Here is a 23,899-nt window from a genome sequence, read left to right as displayed (position 1 = left end):
TGAAACATGATGGAGGATAATGTAAGAAAGAGGATGTATATATATATATACATAATAATAAAAAAAATTTTTTAAATACAAGATATTTTTTAAAACCTATCCAACATTTTTGGTTATTTTTAGTGAATGACTCAGTCAGAATATTTCATTTCTCCTGCTAAAAAAAGAAAGGTCATTTCTACTGGTCTGGTGCTATTATATACAGTTTTTCCTCTCCTAAACTTCCCTGATTTCCTTTTCCTGAGTGTTCTTACAGCATTCAGTACACATCCTTATCTTAGTATTTACTGCCTGGCACTGTAATTTCTAGTTTGTCCATACTCTTGGTAAACTGCAAGTTTTGAAAGAATAGGAATGCGGACTCTCTTATTATCCATTATACCTCTAGTGAAGATCAGAGTGATTTCAGGGATAGAGGAAGCACTGAATAAATATTCATTGAATAAATGAAGATGTACCTGACCCTCTTTCTTTCATTTGCCCTATCTGCTTTGGGACATTTTCTGAGATCTTTTTGTTATAATTCACAGTTGGTGTTAGGATGATTTGGCCTTTAGGTAATATGTTAGCACACCAGGAAATACAATGACCTTGGCAAATACTATGTGCATTTGAAATCAACGATGGCCTCTGAAAGGCATTATCATTATTGGTGACCTAATTTTCAGCTGGTTTTTGAGGTTTTGTATGAATATTGAAATACTTGATTAACACTTAAATGCTATGGTCAAATACTTAGAGGAAACTAGAGAACAGCAGAGTGCTTTAGCTGCCCTAAACCCCAGTTTTATTATGCAATGGAGTTTCCAGGAATTACATCCTCAAGTTGAGGTGGTAGCTATCCTTCTGCATTGTCCTAACAGCTGCTGCTCAGGCTCTTGCCACTTTCTTCTCTTCTGTGACTTGTTCCCACTGATTTTCACCTTTAAGGTGCCAGCCTCCTCCTGAGTCCTCCAAGCACCAGAGTTGTCAGTAAACTTCCACCCAGCCATTATGTTCATCCTGTGGTGAATGCTGCTTTCAGAGGATCAAAACCAGAATGTCCTTATTAAACACTTAATTTGACATAATAAAAAAATATTGCCAGTTTTAAATAATTGATTCACTCATTACTTTAATATGCTAATGACAGAGCCTGAGAAAAGGATATGGAATAAAATGTACCCTCTGAGAAAATGGGTTGAAATTAGATTTTAACACTAAGATTTTTCAGAGTAAATTTCTCAGCTCCTGAGAGATGGGAGCTAGTCTTTCATTCATTGCATGGACCTCTAATAACTAAATTTTTGCAAATGACTGCACTCAGGATTGCCTTTAGTTATTTACTGTTAGAAACTTCTGTAGACTGTGATAAAATGGAAAGAGCCAACTGGTCTCTATGCAAATTGCACCTGTCATTTCCCTAAAGTCTTGGAAAAACTTCCCTGTCTCTTCAAGCCTTCATTCACCTGGATGCGAGGATAAAGACTGAGATTGTGTCCTAGACAACTTTTTGCCTCTAACATCTTTCTTGCTGCTTACTGAGGCACTCAGTATATATTTATCGAATTAATAAAACAAGAAGATTAGATTAGGTGATAGGATCTGGAGTAAATTTTAATTCCAAACTTCCATAATTCTCTCTAGTATTTACCTTTTTGTGACTTTGTGTCCCACATTTCTGGGCAAAATGACTTTTGAGACCTGTGCAAACCAATAATAGACAACAGACAGAGGGATGGATAGAAAATTCGAATTCAGCACCAAAAGTGAGTTGAACTTGTACAAAATCATTTCTTATTTCCATTGATGTCCATAGTCTGGAATATTATAGGAGAAAATTTTAGGAGGACCCATTTATATCACAGGTCTTACTCTTTGCCATCATCCTCATGAGAGATGTAAGAAAATGAGGAACAAAACAGCAGGACAGAGAAGACTATCAGATGTCTACTGATCCAGTGCATGAAATATTGTTTCACAAATAAAGCAAGACACAGAGAATAGTCTACAACATAATCCTTTTCTAATAAGAATAAGAAAAAGGAGTTCCCACTAGGACTCTCTGCTGGAGCACTGGGACACAGGCTCCATCTCCAGCTCAGCACAGTGGGTTAAGGATCCTGAGTTGCCACAGCTGTGGCATGAGCCACAACTGCACCTGGGATCTGATCCCTAACCTGGGAACTCCACATGCCACAAGGGTGGAGAAGCCAAAAAAGAAAAGAAAAAAAAGAAAAAGAAAATGTCCTTCAACAGGAACTAAATTTAAAAACCGAGGCCAGAAGTCCCCACTGTGGCTCAGTGGGTTAAGAAGCTGATATAGTGTCTGTGAGGAAGCAGGTTCTATCCCTGGTCTTGCTCAGTGGGTTAAGGATCCAGCATTGCCATGAGCTGTGGTGTAGGTCACCAACAAGGCTCAGACCCCACATTGCTGTGGCTATGAAGTAGGCTGGCAGCTATAGCTCTGATCTGACCCCTAGCCCATGAACTTACATATGCTACAGGTAAGGTTGTAAAAAAGGAAAATAAAGAAAGAGAAATAATTATAAACATACATATATACATACATATTCTGTATGCATTGCTGGAGGGAGATATATATTCGTATGAGCTTAGGGAAAAAGTGAAGTTGAATATTTAAGAAATTTTCAATTTCTGTTTCCCGGGTGGTAGAAGTGGGTGGGTGATGGGGCGAGTGGGAAGGAGGTAAAGGGAGGAGATTTTTCCTTTTTCTTTGCCCACTTCTATTTTGTTTGGCTTGTTTTATAAGCAATTATAATTTGCACTGAATTCCCTCTTCAAACTAATAGGTGAGTAAAACATAGTTAGTTCCCAAAGTTTAATTGTGACAGCATTTCAAACAATTGGTAATTCAGACAAAGTGCCTAGATTGGTCTCTAAGGCCCTACATGTTCTGGCCTCCTACTGCCTCTGAGTCTTCATCTCCTGTGAATTTCCCCTTTATTCACTTTCTTCTAACTACTCTGATCCCCCTTAATATTCCTCAAAGATGCTAAGGTTGCTCCTACCACAGGCCCTTTGCACCGCCTGCCATTTCTTCTTGGAATGCTCTTCCTCCAGACGTCCACATGGCTCTCCTTTATGTCTTTCAGATTTCTGCTAAAATTTCTTTGGCTTAGCCATGCCTCTCTAAAAGATAATGAATCTTCAAGAAACCACAGTACTGTTATCACAACCTTGAAAATTAGCAATATTTTATAAATAATTATCAAATATCTAGCAGTGTTCACATTTACATTTGTCTCATAAATGCTGTAATTAAAAAATTTGTGGGTTTGGGGTTCCCGTCATGGCTCAGTGGTTAATGAATCTGACTAGAATCCAAGAGACGCAGGTTGGATCCCTGGCCTTGCTCAGTGGGTTAATGATCTGGCATTGCTGTGAGCTGTGGTATAGGCCGGCAGTTTTAGCTCCGATTCAACCCCTAGCCTGGGAACCTCTATGTGCTGCAGGTGCAGCCCTAAAAAGCAGTAATAATAATAATAATAATAAATTTGTGTGTTTGAATTAGCAGGCGAAGGAAGTTTATGTGTTACAATTCATTTATAAGTACTTTAACGTATCTCTAGGTTCCATCTTATTTCTCTTCCGTCTCTCTTATAATGTGTTTGTTAAGAAATCAGGTAATATCCTCTGAAGATTTTTCCACAGTCTGGATGCAGCTGATTGCATCCCCATGGAACAGTTTAGCACTTTCCTTTCTTTTCTCCCAAAATTGGGAGCTGGAGCTGGAAGCTTCATCAGACTAGGTGTGGACGGCATTTTGAACCATCAGTCAAGGAAATGTATTCCTATATCTTCTAGTATCTTAGGTTGATATATTTAAAAGCGCCTGGGAAATTCCAAGCTTCAGCAAGGTGCCATTTTATTTACAGCAAATAAATAATCCAAATGGAGAGAGTTCACATGGCAATTTATTATTCTGAAACTCATTCAGCTAATGTTTCCAAGTTGGAGGAAAATAAACTGCATGAGTGTGGGTCTGAAAGCCCACACACTATACTTTAATTTGGATGGATGCAAATACCTTGCTCCATATTCGACTGATCAACCTCCTGAAGCAATGGTGTGATGAAACCCAGTACAGAACAAGAATGCGAGAGCTTGCTTAGAAACCATGTAGTCTGTTCCTCCTATTTTTCCAAAGTTCAAAGAATTTAGTGACCTGCAGTTAAAAGACTTGGCAAGTGGAGAACAAACCTGAATCCCGTTGATGGCTTTTTCCACCCCCAACTTATCCACCCATGCAACCTTAAGTCTTCCCATCATTGTCCATGCACTGGAGCCTAAGGAGAGATCTATCTGGAACTAGGGAGAGAGTGAGCTCCCAGCAACCTACTCTCATTATCCACTGGGATTATACTATTTCACTGCTTACCCTTCCTACCTGGAGGTGGGAGAAAGGCTAATCCTTTCTTTTCCCTGAGGCTCCAGTAACATGGACAGTGTCATCCTCTCAATCCTTTGCAAGTCAATGCACCTCTCTCTGCATCTCATTCATTTCTCTTCTTTCTTCTCTCAAGTGTCTCTTCAGAACCAAGTTATTCTGTCCATAAGTTATGGCAAGCTCTTCTGCCGTTAACTTCTTGCCACTAATACCATCCCTTGTGTGTACTGAATGGATGGATATCTTAGTAACTCAAAATTTTCTAAGGACAACTATCATCTGTCCAGTCCAAGTGCAAACTCTTTTTTTTAAATTAGTTTTTAAATGAAATATAGTTAATGTACAATGTTTCAGGTGTACAGCAAAGTGATTAAGTTATATATATGTATATTTTTTTTCAGATTCTTTTTCATCTTAGGTTACTACGAGATATTAAACATAGTTTCCTGTGCTATACAATAGGTCCTTGTTGTTTATCTCTTTTGTACACAGTAGTGTGTACCTGCTAATCCCAAACTCTTACCTTCTCCCTACCCTTTCCCATTTGGTAACCATTACTTTGTTTTCCATGTCTGTGAGACTGTTTCAGTTTTGTAAATAAGTTCCTTTGTATCATTTTTTGCATTCCACATATAAGTGATGTCATATTTCTCTGTCTGATTACTTCATTTAGTATGATAACCTCTAGGGCCATCCATGTCGCCAAATGCAAACACTTGACCTGATTTTCAATGCTGTTCTTCAGTCAGCTCTCCCATGCTAATCTCATTCCCTCCTTGTGCTGCTGGTTTAACCTTCCGATTTTATGTTTATATCCTCCTCATTGCATTTTCTCTAACCCTCTCAATTGACCTTGTGAAACTTACGTGTCACATGCAGAGAACATGTTATAACCCAGGCCAAGTCCTCTTCCATCTAAGAAATCATCTCCACTTAATATAAATTCAGAATCTCTCAACTTCTTTGTACCCTTCCTTCCTTGATACTTATGGTATTCCCTGTCATAAGCGCATATGTCGCTGTCTCCAAAAACTTACCTGCTTAAATAAACACCACTTATAGGGACATTTTGGTCATGAACAAATTCTCCATCCTTCCTATAAAACTGAAATTATTGATAAATATTTGTTGAATATTTAGCAAAAGCTACATATAATAAAGCACTAATCTAAATAATATGGCATTATACTAGTGTACTAACATAGTCTCATCCAGATGAACCAAAAAAATATGCACATTTGAAAAGGTAGCTGATGACCACAAAAGATAATTACAAATGAAAAATTATTAACAGCCAAACAATGGCTACAATGAGGAATTCGGAAGAATGAAGTCCTAGAAAGTGGAAGAAAAATTAGACCTTGGGCTTGGAGTTCCAGGTAGAGATTTTAATGAGCAGAGAGAGTATCAGGATTAGTTAAGATGTGAACATATAGTGAGGATTATTAGCACATGTGGACCACTTTTCATCTTCAGTGTTCTTCTAAAAAGAAATACGACTATTCCCTAAAAATATGATGAAGATGTTAACAGTGGTGCTGATGATGCTAATATGAGAAAGATGAGGATTTTGGCAGTGCTGACAAATAACAGTGATGATTCCAGGAACTGAAAAAAGAGGCCATTCTCTTTTGGCCAGCTTGGCCTTGATTTGCGTCAGTTAGTGCAAAATTGTCTCTTGCTTCAATCTACCATTCCAATGCTAATTTTGATAGAAAGGCTGTGGTTTGACTATTTATTTTATTTTATTTTTTTCTGTAAATCAATGGCTTTATATTTTCCAGTAGAACAGCAGCAAAGCTTGTGGGTTATTGCTAATTTATCTGGCTAAAGTCTTATTAATGCACTTAGGTTGGTGATGCATGCTCCATGGAGTGCTCAGGCAAAGCGCAAATAACCTGAGTACTTTCTGCAGAGTTTACTTTCCTTTACAAATGTTGTCCTACTTTCACTCCTAGAAGCTTGGCTTCCAGATTGATGATAATACAAGCCTAACCTTACCTCCAATTAAAAAAAAGTAGTGTGCATATATATACAACCAAAATTGAGATTATCTTGGCAATGCATTTCTACATCTAAACTCACAAGAGCACGCACACACACACACACACACACACACACACACACCCTCTGCTTTATCCTGCCATTATACTCTTAAGCTTGGGAAAATCGAAGGAGCAAAGGCAAGCATGTTCTCAGTTCCACTCGGTAGAGGCTTGAGCTAAAATGACGCCTGGAAAGCAAATGCAGTGACCTTTAAAGGAATCGAGAAGAAGCTATTTCCAGCACATTACTAAATGCTATATTTTAAAGGTTCTAACCTTATTTGCTACAAGTGTATAATATTGGGAAACCCTCATGAAGGAAGGGTCTGCATTCATCACAAGGCACAAGTCACTTACAGAAGAGATGGGGAAAGTTATTACTTTCCAACTTGCAGACACCAAAGTTCAACTCAGCTCCTTCTGTGGTTTGCTGCATTAAATAAGGTTCAGAGATCACTTGGAGAATTACAGGCTTCTTGACCTAACAAAAATATAGAATTTTCTGCAAATAACAATAGCTATATCATCATGCAGAACAATTTATGGCACAAACACACACTCCACCTTTCACAGTTCATATGAGCTGGCAAGACTCATCTTGTGTCTAGCAGATTAATATTATTTATTCTTCCAGTTTATTAATAGTAGTAATTGATCTATAAGACACCATTTCAAAATGAAGGATGGGTAAACTTAAGACTTTACTCATTGAAGGAAAAAAAAACCCTAAAATAGTCTTTGAAACTAAAGTTGGACTCCACTATGAAGTTCTGGAGGATAATTTATGGATAAATAGATAGATAGATAGATAGATAGATAGATAGATAGATAGATAGATATAGATAGATAGACAGAGAGATAGACAGATAGATAGAATCAATTGACCTTGATAATTCCGACAACATTGCCTTACATTTGTACTGTTTTACAAAATGCTAGTATTTGGCACTCTTTTTTTTTTTTTTATTCTTGACTTTATTATATTTTATAGATTGAAAGTAAAGATCTCCAGCAGGTCAGCTTCAGTGAATCTTTTCCCACCCTGATTGCATAAACCATATCTGTGAAGGAGTGAGTTGCCAATTATCTCATGGATATAGGATTTATAAATCAGCTAAGTCAATAAAACATTGTGTGGGGGCCTGCGTGGTCAGTGTCTCCAGTTGACCTTTATGCTAAGTGAAGCTGTCAAAACATTAGCAAATAACCCTGATTATCTCACAATGCACTGGCCTCTGTGTGATGGTCTGACTGATTTTTTAATTTCTAATAGCAGACTGGAGAATCTCTTTCAGTCTAGTTAGCATAAAATCATTTGTTGCTTATTGGTTTTCCATTCTTTGAGTTGAAAGACTGAGCCCACCAGTACAAATCAAATAGGTGGGGCCTCTGACATGGGTTTCCAGGCTCGGGGAGTGCTCTTAGTCAAGCTTCTATCATGGTCAGAGATCAACTATGTGAGCATTTTGAAAGTTCTCATTTAACCAAAGCCCCAGGCAAAAACCATCAAGGGCATCACTCTCAAAAGCCATAATAAGCAAAATCAAAGCAGGAAAAGAAAACAAATAGTTAAATATGGCAAGCAAATGACACTCAGATATTAGTTCAGTTTCACAAATAAGGGTAAGGAAAGTTGGGAAAATCAGCCATAAGATATTAAATTGGGAGGTCACTTAAATTTAAAGATCTTACTCATGGTTCCCCTGTGACTTGGGCCATCATGGCTCCAAAATGCCCTTGACTGAGTTATAGGAAATCCAAGGGCTTGGTGGTGGCTGACTTCTAATGGCACAGTGAGTAGCCTAAAGTGTTTTAGGCTACTGTTATTGAAACACTCTAGAATGAAACAAAATACACATTGATTTTCAGTACAGAAATTCCAATACTACTGTAAGTTGAGAAACACTTCTGTAAGGTAATTTCTAGAGCCTGAGACACAATAAAATAAACCCAGGGAAGTTTAAGTGAGTGAGTCCCTCTCACTAGCCCAAGCTGAATTATCTTGGGTTGCTTATTTTTAGTTTATGCTTCCGTTCCCTTATAATCTGCCACCATTACTAAAGAAAACTTCATGCATAAAAGGTTGGAATTTAATCCACACTCAATAAAGATTATCAAAAGTAAGTATTGAAGGGCACATGACAAGTGTCAGGCCTTCCCTCATAGTTATCTTTAGCAAAATTTGTTGTGGATTTGCCAAGAAAGACAGGAATGGGATGTTTCCAGTTGAACTTGAGGTTTATAAGACTTCGGTAGAAGGAGGTATTCATTTATCTACTTATCAATATGCCGGATATTAGCATGCAGGGGCCCCTGCAAATACATCATTTCTAGGTTTCAGGTAGATGTCATACCAATTCTCCTGCGCCACTATTACTTTGTCCTATCATCCTCTGTAACCTCAACGGATGACTGTCCATGACTGCTTCCAATATGCCAGGCACCATCTACATACTTACTGTGGGATCACTCATTTAATCTTCCAGGTAATCCTTATTATTATTATTATTATTTTTCCTAAGGAAACTAAAGTACAAAAGAGGCTAAAAGATTTCCCAAGGACACACAGCCACTGAGTGGTAGAGCTGGGATTTGAACTCAGTTTATGGATTCCTGAGTATCTGCTACTTCACAGAGTTTTGTGAGGATTCAAAATTCCTGACACATGGTACCAAAAAAATGTTAGCTATCATTTTTCATTATTTAGACTCAGCCTATTGTTGTCATTTTTTTTAATTAACCAGTTTTTTATACAGTATTTTAAAGATTCTGACTTACATGTTTGTTACACTCTTCCCTTGGCCTAAATTAATTAATTTTTCATATGCTATTTTAAAGATTCAGACTTACATGTTTATTACACTTTTTCCTTAGCCTATCTTCCCCAAATACTGTGAACTTGACATGATGCAAATGTATAATATTTAGTCTTACAAGTTGACACGTAACCTTCTGTGTTGGTTAATTTTATGTGTCCACTTGGCTTGGCCATGGTACCAGACATTTGGTCAAACATTATTCTGGATAACTCTGTGAGTATGTTTTTTGGATGAACTTAACATTTAAGTTGGTAGATTTTGGTCAAAGCAGGTTGCCCTCCATGTGTGGGTGGGTCTTGTTCAATCAGTTGAAGGCCTTCATAGAACAAAAACTGACCTCCCCCAGAAAGAAAGAATTCTACCTGCAGATGGCCTTCAGCTTTGGACTGCAACATCAGCCTCCCTGGGTTCCCAGCCTAATGACCCATGCTAAAGATATTGGTCTTTCTAGCCTCCATAATTGTCTGATTCCTTAAAATAAATTCATAGATACATAGACAGACAGACAGATAGATAGATAGATAAAATTTCAAAATATACACACATGCACATCCTATTTGTTCTCTTTCTCTGGGGAATCGTGACTAAAACACTCATGAACTGAAAAGTCAAAAAACATTCTGGGTATTTTCACCAACCTACACAAATTATATTATTTCTCCTCATCTTTCTTGGGACCATAAGAATTAGAAAATCCCTCAATTTTTGCCAGAGGGGTGGACCATCCAAGTCTCATCTGTCTGCTCTCACACCTTTTCAATTTACCTGCAAAGAAGAACCTTAGGCTGCAAGATGATCAGACACGACGGCAGTACAACCAGATCGCTCGAGGTTGTGGCTTGTTCTGGGACAGTCTGGGTCATTCTTTGAACAAGCCCACACAGCTGGTGAGAAGGGCAGCTTGGCTGTCCCCTAGGCTGCCTCCGCCTTTGCCACAGCTGACCACAGGCCTCGCATGGGATGAAAACCAAGATATGATTGATTAAATAACCTGCCAGTGATTTTATGCCTAATTATATATATTCCCTAAGGCTAATCTTTAAGAAAACAATGGGAAAATAATATCAATAGACTACAAAAGATAACTCCCACCCCACGAAAAGCAAGTGTAGCATTTCACCCAGTTCCAGTTGTTAATCCCCCGGCCAGGATGTCGTTTTCATATGTTAAAGACTTCTTTGAGGATAGAATGAGGTGTTGAGTTATAAACAGCTGGTGGGTGGTTTAATACAGTCACAGGTGAGTGGCTTTCCCCCTTTCATTTTCTCACTATTGTCACTTTAGAAATAAAAAAAGCTTCACCCTCCAGAAAGCACAGGATATAAAACCAATATGTTTGCCTTTCAGTTAAAGACTTCAGGCTCTCTGTTTGAATGCAACCCCCCCCCCCCCAGCATCAATGTGAAGATTTTTCTAAGACCTGTGAAAGGCAGGAAAAGGGTTGTGAGTGTCTCTGTATAGGAATCCCGCTAATGAGCTTTAATGTTCCTGACAGCTCAGATTATTCTGAGCTGAAGCTCTGTCTACCTGTTGTCACCTTGGGCATGTCTTTTTTCCTGAAATCTTAATCTACGAAGACATATTTGAGATTTAACAATCAAAATGTTCACATGGATTCAAATATTCTTCTTTTTTTTTTAAGTTCTGGCCAATGGAATGATGAAAATGGCACACAAGTATAGTCCTAATTTCTCTCCTTTCCTCTTCCTCTTTCTCCTGCTCTTCTTTGTCCTCCCCACCCCTCTTCTTCTCTCCTTCTCCTTCTGTCACCCCCATTGCACATGGAATTTCCCTAGCCAGGAGTCAAATCTGAGCCACAGCTTCAGCCACAATGGATCCTAAACGTACTGTGCCAAACAAAAACTCTTTAAAAAAAAAAAAAATGGACTTTTTTTAAGAGCAGTATTAGGTTCACAGCACAACTAAGTAGAAGAGACGGAATTCTCATATACTCCTGCCCCCTGCACATGCATACCCTTCCCCATTGTTAGTGTCAATAAATGTCATCCTTCAGAGCGGTACACTTCTTATAACTATGGAACCTACACTGACACATCATTACCACTCAGAGCCCATTCTTTATATTAGGGTTCACTCTTGGTGTTGTACATCCTATCTATGGATTTGAACCAACGTATCCACCGTTATAATATCATGCAGCGTATTTTCACTGGCCTAAAAATCTTCATCTCTCCCTCCCCTCTAACCTCTGGAACACACTCATCACGTACTGCCTCCATCATTCTGATTTCTCCAGAAGGTCCTATAGTGGGAAGCATGCTTTACATAGCCTTTTGAGATTGGCTTCTTTCACTTAGTAATACACACGTAAGTTTCCTCCAAGTTTTCTCAGAGCTTGTTAGCTTTTTCCTTGTTAGCTCTAAATAATATTCCATTGTCTGAATGTATCATGGTTTATCTATTCACCCACTGAAGCATATACTGGTTACCAAAATTGCAAACTTTTCTTTTGAAATACCCTTCTGAAAAATAAGGAGATTAGTAACTAATATCAGGAGAAAAGAAAATAGTAATTAAGAAAAATACATTTATGGATCAAAGGCTACAAATTTGCTGGCTGCATTAGGCAAATTGAAGGGGAGTGGCCCTCAGTTATAAAAATTATATAAATGTTAGTCTTTCAAATGATTTAATCTTGCCTAATCATTCAAAGTTAATACTGTGCAAGATTAAGAATTTTGAGCATATATTTAAACACTGCTAAAAATTTGGCAATTTTATCTAGCTAGTAGCTTACTTCATTTAAGACTTCAAATTATTCTATTGACTACCTCATTACCTTAAGAAAAAATACTGATGTTCATCTTCAGAACAAAAAATGATCCAAAGTAAAAAAAAAAAAAAGAGTCTTGGCATGGCATATTCTCAGGTGTAAGTTATATCTATACCATGCCCTCCCTGATGACACACACAGAAACACTGTTAACAAAATTATTGGCTACCCAGCTAGTTATTTGCATTGTATGATTCAAATTAAATTTTTTATCAAACCAACACGTTGTTTCTGAACTGTTTATGTATCTCCATGATAATGTAGGCTCCATGAAGGCATCCGTAGTTTCCTGGATAATTTCTGGATAATGGCTCTCAGTAAACACTTGCTGAATGAATGTCCATTTATTTGTTTGCTTTAAATGAATAGCAACTATATCTCGTTCACGAGGTGGCTATACCTGCCATCATATTATAACCACTACAACAAATCTGGGAATCAACCCTTGCTGACAATTCTTAATCAGGGACAGAGGTATGTTGGGTGTACTCCAAAGGGTGTCAAGTTTATAGATGATAATGATGAGAAGTGTGGTCCCTGGAGTTAGTGCGGCAGCCTGGTTGGTTTTACTGATTATCATCATCGCCTGAGGAATGCTCTCTGGCCAGTGTTTAATTCTAATCAAGAATCAAGATTAATGGTGCTTTAAATGTATTTTGATAATTTTACACACCATCCAATTTACTAATTGGGGGTGCCTTGGAGTATTATAAGTCTGAGAACCTTTGTTATTGGCTTCTCCCAAGTGGGGATAAAAATCCTGCCAGGCTGCCTCACTGCAGTGGGAGGAATTGTTGTTTGCTCATCTACAAGCCCATCAAAGCTAAAACCTGAGACCTGTATGGATTCGAATAATTCTGACATTCTATACATTTTAAGGCACAGAGTCCTTAGAACTCAGGCTTATTCTGTGATTATTGCCTTGGCATCAAATGACAGAGTAATACTGTAAATAAAATCCTCATGGGTTTTTTTTTTTAGCAAATATTTAGAGAACACCTATGATGCTAGTAGTCACTGAAAAGGGACTAGATATGCCCAGTCACCTCCACCAATAATAACTAACAACCATTATTTAACAGGAATGTCGGCATACATTAAATACTTACTATATACCAGCCATTCCTCTAAGATTTACACATCTTAATTAAATGCTATCAACAATCCTTTAATGTAGGATTAGGTAGGTACAAATAAGGAAACTGAGACACAGAGAGAGTAGGCCCACAACCAGTAAGTGAAGGTTCAAATACAGGCAGCATGACCCTAATGGCCTCCCTCTTAATCACTATGCTATAATTAAAGAATTACAGGAGTTCCCGTCTTGGCTCAGTGGTTGACGAATCCAACTAGGAACCATGAGGTTTCGGGTTCGATCCCTGGCCTTGCTCAGTGGGTTAAGGATCCGGCATTGCCATGAGCTATGGTGTAGGTCACAGAGGTGGCTTGGATCCCGCATTGCTGGGCTGTGGTGTAGGCCAGCGGCTACAGCTCCGATTCGACCCCTAGTCTGGGGACCTCCATATGCCTCGGGAGTGGCCCTAGAAAAGGCAAAAAGACAAAAAAAAAAAAAAAAGAAGTACAAAAACATTACAAAAGAAAACAGAGTGTGACTTAGTTACTCACAGAGTCTGCATTTCCTACGTGGACTTAACTTGTAAACTGAAAGAATTTATCCACCTAATCTAAAGCAGATTTGGTGGCAGGAATCAGGATCAGAAACAATGAGGGAATTCCCATTGGGGCACAGAGGAAGCGAATCAAACTAGGAACCATGGGATTGCGGATTCGATCCCAGGCTCTGTTCAGTGGGTTAAGGATCCAGAGTTGCTGTGGCTGAGGCATAGGCTGGCAGCCATAGCTCCGACTGGAGCCCTAGCCTGGAAACCTCCATGTGCCTCAGTTGCGGCCCTAAAAAGCAAAAAAAAACAAAGAAACAACAATGACAACAACCAAAGTCCCCATCTCTTTATATATTTACTTGTCCCGATTTTATTATGTTGATTTAGAAGGAACACCCAGAGAGCAGATTGAGGAATTTAACTGGGAGCTAATGAGAAGTACTTCCGGTATAGGAAGTCCCACTCTCCATAAAAGATAAAACCTATGACGTGTAAGTGGGAAAAGTCCGCCGATGACTCCAACCTTCCCCATCTCTTCCTCCAAACTCCAATGGAACTGACTCTGCACTAAAGAGGTTGGCACTGGAAAGATGCCATAGCTTGGAGATGAAGGCATGGAGCTCTGGAGCTCCAGTGAGCTGTGAACTCAGAAAGAACTCAGTGCAAATCTTGGCTCTTCTGGAAGAGTGGTTCTGCCAAGTTCCCCAACCAAGCCAACTTCAGGTTCTATATCTAAGTAATGGGGAAAAAAATAACACCTACCTAACAGGATTGTTAAGAATGTTAAATAAGATGATACATTTGAAACTAACCCAAGGAATGGGAGAAAATACTTTCAAATGATGCAACTCACAAAAGCTTAATCTCTAAAATATAGAAACAATTTATACAACTCAACAGCAAAAAAATCCCAACAACCCAATTGAAAAATGGACCAAAGACTTGAATAGACTTTTCTCCAAAGAAGATGTACAGATAGCCAACAAGCACATGAAAAAAGGCTCAACATCCCTGATTACTAGAGAAATGCAAATCAAAACTACTTTGAGATACCACCTCACACTATTAGAATGGCCATCACTAACAAGTCAGCAAATAACAAATGCTGGAGAGGGTATGGATAAAAGGGTATCCTCCTACACTATTGGTGGGAAAGTAAATTGGTACAACCACTATGGAAAACAGTATGGAAGTACCTCAGAAAAGTAAATATAGAACTACCATATGACCCAGCAATCCCACTCTTGAGCATATATCCTGACGAAACTTTCATTGAAAAAGATACATGCACCCTTATGTTCATTGCACCACTATTCACAATAGCCAAGACATGGAAACAACCCAAATGTCCATCAACAGATGAACAGATTAATAAGATGTGCTATATATACATAAAGGAATACTACTCAGCCATAAAAAAGAACAAAATAATGCCATTCACAGCAACATGGATGGAGCTAGAGACTCTCATACTAAGTGAAGTAAGTCAGAAAGAGAAAGACAAATACCATATGATTTCACTTATATCTGGAATCTAATATACGGCGCAAATGAACCTTTCCACAGAAAGGAAACTCATGGACTCGGAGAAGAGACTTGTAGTTGCCAAGGGGGAGGGGGAGGGAGGGGGATGGACTGGGAGTTTGGGGTTTTCTTTTTTTTTTTTTTTGGCTTTTTAGGGCCACACCTGAGGCATATGGAGTTTCCCAGGCTAGGGGTCAAATTGCAGCTGTAGCCGCTGGCCTACACCACAGCCACAGCAATGTCAGATCCTTAACCCACTGAGCGAGGCCAGGGATCGAACCTGCAAATCTCATGGCAACTAGTTGAATTCATTTCTGCTGTGCCATGTCAATTCTAAAGTTCTTTTTTTTTTTTTTTTTGAGTTTGAGTTTGAGGTTAACAGATGCAAACTATTGCATTTGGAGTGGATAAGCAATGAGATCCTGCTGTATAGCACTGGGAACTATATTTAGTCACTTGTGTTGCAACATGATGGAGAATAATGTGAGAAAAAGAATGTATATGTATATATGTATGACTGGGTCACTTTACTATACAGTAGAAATCAACAGAACACTGCAAATCGACTATAATAGAAAAAATAAAAATCTTTAAAAAAAAGAAAATAACACTAAGCCTTGGCATACAATAAGCACTCAAAAAACTATCTACTGTTAGCATAATTTAATGCTCCTCCCCACTAGTCAATAGTGCTTCTCAACAGGATCACATACCTAAAGGGAGGCTTTCTAAGACTTTAACCTTTGTGCTTAGTACTTATAATACTCAGTAAATAATACAGACAGAGCGTTTGGCAAAGAGGGCAAAGCTGAGAGCTCAGCTCTCTACCCATAAAGTCCCCAAACAAACAAACAAAAAAGTTCACCAGTGAGTGAATTGCCATTTGGTCTTTGGCTCATGCTCTTCAGAGCTCTATGATTAGATTTCTTCTCTTTTAAAAATCACAGGAATAACTTCAGGAAGCCTCAGACATCCTAATCTAAGGTTAAATATTTAAAACAGAACTGCAGGATCCTTGAAAAGATCCAGACAAACATATGCTGAGGACGCTTGGCAAAGTCCACCACAGCACCATGAGCAACGGGAGGCCAATGCCCCTGCAGCTGCGAGCTCAGGGCCCGCACACCCATCCTCAGGGCCCATCCTAAGCACAGCTTGCAGGCCTTCTCAAGAATGAGGTCACCCAGAACCCAGATGGGCAGGCGGACTGCAGAATAAGATATGTCTGGGTGCAGATGTGAAAGGAATTGGGACTAACAACCATAATGGAAACAGGAAATGAGAGTTAGGTCAGCCCAACTGCACAGTTGTTGAAAAAGTAAAACTTAGCCATGTGGTATAATTTTCATGCTTTGTGATGTTTGCCACCAATTAGCCAACTTCACCAATAGATTAGGCTGTCGCTAGGGGAGGAAAAAAAAGCCCTCAAGGGTGTCTTTCAAACCCCTTCCACACTAGTCTTCTTAAGTTCCTTCCTGCCCTCCCCATCGACATACACTAGATCTAAAGGGTCATCGCATTCAAATGCTTCAATGGCAAAACACTATTTTTCCCTACTGTTTAGAGCCATTACAATGAATTTGGCAAGACCTCTGAAGACTGGGGGGTCTCACTGATACACAAAGCAAGAAAGGAAAGAATGAGGATTTATTGATAATTTAAGAGCAAGCTACTTTTCTTATGGTACACACAGACATGTATGTTCACAGTATACCTACACTCACAAGTTCACGCATAACTATCCACAAGCACAAACATACGCAATGGTTCTGCCCTTTATAGGGGGAGTTATTTTGAGAAAATTGTTGCTGGGCGTTCAGGCTAGGAGAGCAGTGAATCGTTAATCTCTCAAGATGATTAGCTTATGCTCGCTGCTGTGATGTTACTGACCTCACCCTTCCAGAGTATGTCCAAGACTACTGACCTGAAAACTTTGTTTGAACCCTCTCTGCCAGTCTGCCCTTGACTTCTCATGGAACTTGATGTCTTCTTGGCTGATGATGAAAGTCATGCACAGCTAAGACATGTGGTCTGACAGAATTACCAGCCCTGCTATTTAAAAACAAAAAAACAAACAAACAAAAAACCCTGTAACGTTACAATTTCTAAATATCCATGATTCTACTCTTTAATATATTCCAGCATCTTTAAAACCTTGGAAGCATCTACACAAAATTGTTCCCTAAATTTTCAAACTCTCAGTAGTCATTTATTTTTCCTTCCTTCCTTCCTTCCTTCTTTCCTTCCTTCCTTCCTTCCTTCCTTCCTTCCTTCCTTCCTTCCTTCCTTCCTTCCTTCTTTCTTTCTTTCTTTCTGTCCTTCTTTTTAAGGCTACACCTGCAGCATATGGAAGTTCCCAGTCTAGGGGTTGAATTGGAGCTGCATCTGCCACCTACACCACAGCTCACAGCAAAGCCGGATCCTTAACCCACTGAATGAGGCCAGGGATCGAGCCCACATCTTCGTGGATCCTAGTCAAATTCATAACCTGCTGAGCCAAAAGGGGAACTCCCTCTGTGGTCTTTTCATTTTTTGCAAGACTTAGAATCTATGTGCCATATCACCTAATTGTAAACCATCTTATACAATTCTGTTGTGGTTTCATTTTTATTAGGCCTACTTTTCCAAATGAAAGGGGACCAGAAAGAGGAAAACTTCAGAGAAATGCTTTGGAAAGAAGGGTTATTTTTGTTCATTTTTGGTTTTTTGCTATTTTAAAACAAGAGTAGAAAGGAATACAGAGCCTGCTGAGTTCAATAGCTGGTAAATACATTAAAGTACATCAGAATTAATTAATTAATTAATTAATTATCTGTCAAAGAGAAAGAGGTTGAGACTAGAATGAAGAGTATAGGCAAACTGGAGTGAGAGAAAAATAGGGCCTAAGTCTAGAGACTAATATAAGACTAGCAAGCTGGAGAGAATGAATTTAAACACTGCGGCTTAGAGGAAATTATGCACTCAAGATAAAATTACCAAATCCTTTAGAAAACCACAATGTATAGAGGTGATCTGAGAAAAAAAGAGGACTAAAGGGTTTATCTGACTACCAACTTAATACAGCTCATTCATTCAATAATTTTTTCATTGATAAATATGTATCAAGAAACTTCCGGTTTCGGGGATTACCTAATATGTGTCCGAATATTTAGGGCACCTTTATGCAAAACACAAGACAAAGTTTCCACTCTGATGGAGCTGCTAGTCTAGAGGCAGAGTCAGAAATTAAACAAATGAACAAATAAACTTATAACAGCCACTGGTGATAAGTTTCAAGAAAAAAAAAAAAGGAAGCAGGATAAGAAAAATAGAATGTAAGTGAGGAGTTGTAAGTGTTCTGTGTTTTATTGAAGTTGATTTGTGATGTTGTAATTTCTGCTACACAACAAAGTGTTTCAGTTATATATATACACACATCCATTCTTTTCGGATTCTTTTCCCATATAGATTATCATAGAATATGAGGTAGATTTCTCTGTGCTGTACAGCCGGTGCCCATTGGCCAATCATTCCTTATACCACAGTGTGCCTGTGCCAATCTGAAACCCCAAATCCATCCCTCCCTCTACCTGCCCCCTCTGGTTACCATAAGTTCATTTTCAAAGACTGTGAGTCTGTTTATGTTCTGCAAATAAGTTCATTTGTATTCTTTTTTTTTTTTTTAAGAATCCACATATGTGATATCAGAGGATATTTTTCTTTCTCTGTCTTATTTCAGTAAGTGTTCTATTTTTGATAGACTATCCAAATATGGACTTTCTGAGTAGGTGACATTTGAGCAGCAATGCATTAAAGGAATAAATAAAGAAAGGATCTAGGGAGACCAATATTCCAGGGATAGGAGACAGCATGTACACGAGTCTTGAGTAAGGATAAATTTTGTCATGTTCAAGAAACAGAAAGAATGCCTCAGTGGCTGGAGCAGAGGAAAGTGAAAAGTGAAGTAGGATGGGTAAGAAGACTTGATTTTGCTTGAATGTGAATTGGAGATTCCTGAAGAGGTTGGAATAGAGAAGTATCATGAGGTGATTTACAGTTTAAGATTGCTCTGTCTGCTTTATGGAGAATATATTAAATCTGATCCCAGAGAGGAAGTCCTAAGACCACCCATCAGCCCAGAAGACAGATGAAGGTGACTAGGGAGGTGGCAGTGGAGGTGACAATATCATTGGAAGGAATTACAGAAGGGACATATCAGCAGGTTGCTTGCGGCATCAAGGATGATAACCAGATGATGACTGGAGCAATGAAGCAAATAGTGGGGCAATTTACTATGCTGAAAAAGATTCGTGGAAGAACAGAATTGGGAGTCGGGTAGAGAATCAAAAGTTACATGGGAATCGAGGTTACTAACTATGTAATGGAATTGCTAAAAAACAAAACAAAACAAAAAACCCTAATGGGACCTTTGACTATATTGATAGAAATGTAGTATATAGTTCAAACCACACGCTATATCCCCTGTACTGGGAACTGTGTGTACCACATCATAACTACTCTATTCAGTATCAGACCCTACATGTTAAGGGGGATATTGACAGAGAGACTCACATTTAGAGAGTGGGATCCAGGAAGGACAAGGGGGTCACATGAAAAATCCTTGGGGAAAGTGGGGAGCAGAGAAGAAAAGAGATTTCACTGAGAAAGATGAATGCAGCAGGTGGTGGTTGTCTGAAAATATATATATATTTTTAATTTGACTTATCCTCTGGGACTACAAAAGGCACTTGAATAGAAGTGGGTGGAAGCTACCAGGAGACAAACTTCAGGAGTCTATCAGAGAGCTGTCCCAGAAGAGACTAGCCTAGCATTCATCAGGGGAGCATCAGATAGCAGGTTGGACCAGATGACATCCAAGTCCTTTCCATCACGTGGTTTCCATCACGCTAGAGGTAAACTCTTTCTTGTTAGAAACAAGCATGAAAATTTTCAAAACCCTCTAGTAGTATACACAGTGTGGGCTCCATATATACTTAAAAATTCCTTTTTTTTTTTAACTTGGCATGTTTATCTAGCCAATGAAAACTTTTAAATAGTTAATTTCTATTACTGTATTTTGTTTTTCAGGTGGAGGTGCTGATGAGAAATCTGTTCTCAGCAACAAAGAGGCTGGGAAACTCTTGAATTCCTATGATAGACTAAGACTCACAGTAACCAAGGCTAACAGAGAACCCTAATAAGTCACTTGCTACTATTCTTCGGCTCCTAAGAAGGGCTGGAAAGAGGGACAGTCAGAGTGAAAAAGGGACGGACATTCCAGCTAAACACATCTACCAGTAACCTCAAACAATTGTATTTCAAGTGATTGTTATAAGAATAAAATAAGAATAAATCTAGTACAGTGCTTGGACCTTAAAAAAATGGTTAATGTTATTTTATCACTGTAATTATTCACAAATGTTAAATCATTTCTACATGTTGAATTGTCTGATTTGTAGTTTAAGAATCTCCAGGAAGACGGGGTGGGGCCTTTCCAAGGCCGCTGATTCATAATGTTTAGAGCATGATGCTGAGATTCCCTAATGGATCATCCACAATGTGAGACGACCTTTAGACTCTTCCAGCTCTCTCAACCCGTTTCTATGAGATTTACCACCACGGAGGATATTCTAAAAAATGTAAGTCTCCAAAATTGAAATTAATGAGAAATTTTAGTAAAAGTGGTTGAACATTTGATGATGTAGAAATAATAACTTTGCTTCATGCTAGTTAGAAAATATCATGAAAAATATGACATTTAGAAAAGCAAACTCCGTAAAATACTTAAAAGTAAAGTCAGCAAGACAGGCAAGAGAACTATGTAAAGAAAATGTCAGAGAGTTCCTGAAAAATATAAACTAATTATCAAATAATTGGAGACGTAATGCTCTCAGATGGCAAAACTAAAGGCTGTAATCATTAATTGTTCACAAATTGAATTGTTTGTTTAAAGCAGGTCCAATAAAAACATCAACAGCATGTTTCTCTCTTTTAGTACGCTTGAAAAATGTTCCAAAAGTCCATATGGAAGAATATATATGTAAGAATAGCTGAATATATTTTGAAAGAGTAGAGAAAAGAGAAAAGTCTGGGTACAACGTCACAGAGTTTATATTTCATTACACGCATGCCCAAAGTTCTTAATACACAAAGAGTTAAAGGTAAAGGTCAAACCTGAACAATTAGGAAAAAACCAAACGGGTGACTATCTATCATCTCTCTGGCAGGAAAAGACTTGAAAACAAAAGAGAAGGAAAGGGAAGGAAGCGGGGGAAGGAGGGAGAGAGGGGGAGAGGGAAGGGGGGAAAGACAAGGAGAAAAAAGAGGGAGAGGGGGAAGGAAGGAAGGAAGGGAAAGAAAAACCCCATGGGGATTTGGATTATTTAAACATATAAACATTTACATTATTTGTCACTGAAAATATAAATGAAATCAAAATGCACATAAACTGGAAGACTTTTCCAAGATATGGCAGAGATTTAATATTCGACACATAAAAAGCTCGTATAAAGCTTATCTTTGTTCAGATGTCCAAGAAACAAGTAACAAGAAAGGATTTAAAAATGGAAGGATTTTCTTAGATGTGTTAGTTACCTGGGGCTGCTGTAACAAAGTACTTCAAACTGAGTGCTTAAACAAGAGGAATTTATTGTCTCACAGATCTAGAGACTCGAAGTGGAAATCCAGGGCTCAATAGGGTAGGCTCTTTCTGAGGGCTGTGAGGGAGCCCCTCCGCTAACTTCTGGCGCTCACAGGGCGTTCCTTGGCTTGGAGATGGTATTCTCCCAATGCCTTTACCTCATCTTCCTTCTGTAAGCATCTGTCTCTTCACACGGGACTCTTTACAGAGGAGGACAAGTCATTTTGCATTAGAGACCCACCTTATCCGAGTATGACCTCCTCTTAACCAGTTACATCTGCAACAACGCCATTCCTGAATAAAATCATGTTCTGAGGTACTGGGGGTAAGACCTCAACATAGGAATTTGGATGGAAAGAATTTTTTTTTTCATGGAACCAGTTTTATTTTATAGCTTGTGGTATTACATTAATTGATTCCCATTACTTCTGCTCTCTTCCCCTTTTTTTCTCATTGGGGTTTATCACAGGATAGTGACTATATTTCCCCGTGCTATACAGTAGGACCTTGTTGTTTATCCATTCTCTATATGGCATCCACTCATGTCAAACTCCCAATCCATCCATCCCCCTTGGCAACCACAAGTCTGTTCTCTATGTCTGTGAATCTGTTTCTGTTTCATAGATAAGTGTATTTGCGTCATATTTGTGATGGATGGAATGCAATTCAACCCATAAAATAAGGGAACTGCCTTGTGAAAGGAAATCAGAGGGAGCCCAGCAAGCTGGAAGGGCCATCAGAGATGGGGAGGGAAGTTGTACACAGCCTTCTAGTTTAAGGAAGGGTCAGGAAACCGTAGGAGTCGAAGTCCGCTAACAAAGGAGTTCTGTGTCTCCTAAAAAGGAATCTGCCTCAGTAACCCCACCACACTCCACACTTGGTCACTGGTAGAGAGCAGCCCAAAGGTCGTGCCCCAAAGGTGGTGTGGTCTCAGCATAAACAAGACAGTAGATTTTAAAGTGCTACAGCGGGGGCCTCGGTCCATGATGTGCCTGTAGTGGGGGGTCTGGAAGTCACCTTCTCATGGCTGCCACGATAACCATAAAAGATAAAGGGATAGGGAGTAATTTACAGTAAAGGAAATATAAAGCATTCAACTTTGCTGGTAGTCACAAAAGTGAAATTTACGATAGCATACCAATTTTGCTTCTAAAATTACCAAATTAAGAGTTCTTTTTTTTTTTTTTTGTCTTTTTGCTATTTCTTGGGCCGCTCCCGCGGCATATGGAGGTTCTCAGGCTAGGGGTCTAATCGGAGATATAGCCACCGGCCTACGCCAGACCTACAGCAAGGAGGGATCCGAGCCGCGGCTGCGACCTACACCACAGCTCACGGCAACGCCGGACCCTTAACCCACTGAGCAAGGGCAGGGACGGAACCCGCAACCTCATGGTTCCTAGTCGGATTCGTTAACCACTGCGCCATGACGGGAACTCCAAGAGTTCTTTTTTAAAATGAGGCTTTCCAATGCTAGTGAGAGTGAGGTGGCTACACTTTTATTTTTTTTTCTAAAGCTTTATTGAAGTATAGCTGATTTACTATATATTGTGATAATTTCTGCTGTATAACAAAGTGATTCAGTTATACATGTACATACATCGATTCTTTTTTCAGCTTCTTTTCCCGTATAGACCATCACAGAATACTGGGTAAAGGTCCCTGTGCTGTACAGCAGGTCCCCATTTGCCAATCATTCCATATACCAGTGTGCATATGCCACACCCAAACCCCCAGCCCATCTCTCCCTTTACCACTGTCCCCTTTGGTAACCATAAGTTTGTTTTCAAAGCCTGTGAGCCTATTTCTGCTCTGCAAATAAGAACACAACATTTCATTTGTGTACTTCTTTTTATATCCCACACACAAGTGATATCATATGATGTGTGTCTTTCACTGTCTGACAAACTTCACTTAGTATAATAATCTGTAGGTCCATCCATGTTGCTGCAAATGACAAATTTTTCATTCTTTTTTATGACTGAGTAGTATTCCATTGTATATACGTACCACATCTTTATCCAATCTTCTGCTGATGGAAATTTAAGTTGCTTACATGTCTTGGTAATGTAGTGCTGCAGTTAACATT

General features: G+C 38.9%; 1 long non-coding RNA gene across 3 annotated transcripts in view; it reads left to right on the top strand.

Annotated features, from left to right (window-relative positions):
• Positions 1-20,718: 20,718 nt before the first annotated feature.
• LOC146404751 (uncharacterized) overlaps positions 20,719-23,899 on the top strand; it is a 44,667-nt gene continuing 41,486 nt past the window's right edge. For 2 of the 3 annotated variants that reach the window (XR_014839683.1, XR_014839682.1), the window contains exon 1: positions 20,720-20,812. This is a non-coding gene — a long non-coding RNA (uncharacterized LOC146404751). Of the gene's footprint in view, positions 20,813-23,899 lie in introns of all 3 variants that reach the window. The other variant, XR_014839684.1, reaches the window with a different exon arrangement.

This window comes from Sus scrofa, chromosome 3 (assembly GCF_054392235.1).
Source record: "Sus scrofa isolate SSC_HxYL_T2T_F1_AM1 chromosome 3, Sscrofa_HxYL_maternal_Yorkshire_Landrace_v2.0, whole genome shotgun sequence".
NCBI classification, from domain to species: domain Eukaryota; kingdom Metazoa; phylum Chordata; class Mammalia; order Artiodactyla; family Suidae; genus Sus; species Sus scrofa.
Note: the sequence above shows the minus strand (reverse complement) of the source record. Positions and strands in the feature narration are given on the sequence as shown.